The following is a 1705-nucleotide window of genomic DNA, read 5'->3' as shown; positions in this document are numbered from 1 at the left end:
ACAAGGAGCTAGGGTACAAATGTTAAAAGGCAAGAAACTATTAGTATAGGACTCGGGTTGGTATATTAAAAAGTGTTACTGACCTTATTGACACACAGTAATGGGCGCAGGATTTCAATGCTATAATTTCCTGTTTATTGATTTTATTTTCTGCATGGTTGCACAACACTGACTTTGATTCGGTGGACAAAAGTGTTTCAAATAGGCCTATTAATAATGTGTTGTTAAACTGATTCATTGCTTTATTTCTTCTTCTTTTTTTTCTATGTAATCAAAAGTCTTTTCAATAATTCAACCATAAAACACTTGTATACACAAATACCAACCTAGCCTCATTCTTGTTAATGATTTTTTTCATTAAGGAAAGTATCACCTTGATATGTTTTACTGTATTTATGTGTGCTTCCAAGAAAAAAATACCAAAGTGATTTTTAACATGAATTTTATTCAGAAATTAAAACATGCCAATCATAGAGAAGGTGCATTGTATGCATGAATGCCCTTTTTGTAGTCATTTTTGTATAAATTATTAGATTCAGACAATAAATGTCAGCTACACACACACACGATACAAAAGGAAATGATGAATGATCACACGAACCCAATATTCCTCCAGTGCAAAACTTTTTTTTTTTTTTTTTTTTTTTTTTTTATTAGGAACTGTTCCCACTATCTGAAAACATGTGTCTCCTGATGACAGCTCGTGTTTGGCCTCCTCCTCCTCCTCCTCTTCATCATTAAGTGACTTTCCGACGACACATGAGGACAAGAACATTAATCCACAAGCAAACATTAACCCACACCGCTTATGATGTTATTATAATTTATATATAACTGACAGCAGGAATCTTTTACCTGGGCGATATATGGACGAATATGAGTCTATGTTGTTGAGAAAGACGCTGAGGTTTTTAAGAGGGGACAAACTTACTACTCTTTTTTTTTTTTTTTTTTAAATCTAGTGATCCATTAATAAAGATCCAAGTTAATTTCTGTGGTTTGGTTCCATATTTAGCATGTTTTCTCTCTGATTCTCTTTGAACTGAATATTTTAATAATTTTACAAACAATCCAGAAAACCTAAATATTGTGAATATAGGCCTATATATAGGCCAATATTAGAGCTGTTAAATACATCTTTCTTCTACGGTCCACTTTAATTTGGCAAGATTTCCATTTGTATATTTTTTAATATCAATATTCTTTATTTACATAAACTTAACTTTTAAAAATAGTTCAATCATGCCTGAACATTTACAACTCATAAATAATAACAGCCAGGAAAATGACCCAAAAAAGACATGCTTGGTATGTTTCATGTCAATAACTTGTTTTTCATCTAAAATGTTTATCAAATGTAAAACAGGGTTAAGTGTAAATAAATTTTGTCTGATGCCATAAACATTTAGTATAAGTGTAATAAATAGATTTATTACACTTCACACACAAGGTGAAGTCAGCAGTGCTTGGCATGGTAAACGCTCATTATAAGAATTTTTTATCACATTTTTTTTTAAGTTATTAGTTCTGTTTATTATTACAAGAATTCATAGACAACCATCAAATATGTCCAAACTGGTAGTGTAAGTCTTTCATACACTACTCTGACAAACACACCCCAGTAATTGGCATAAAATGTCCCTTTTTGAAGAAGATAAACACTTCACTTCACATTCCTTCATTTATAACCTTCACAAGAGAAAAT

Source organism: Cyprinus carpio, chromosome A20, assembly GCF_018340385.1.
Source record: "Cyprinus carpio isolate SPL01 chromosome A20, ASM1834038v1, whole genome shotgun sequence".
NCBI lineage: Eukaryota > Metazoa > Chordata > Actinopteri > Cypriniformes > Cyprinidae > Cyprinus > Cyprinus carpio.
This window is presented reverse-complemented; position numbering follows the sequence as displayed.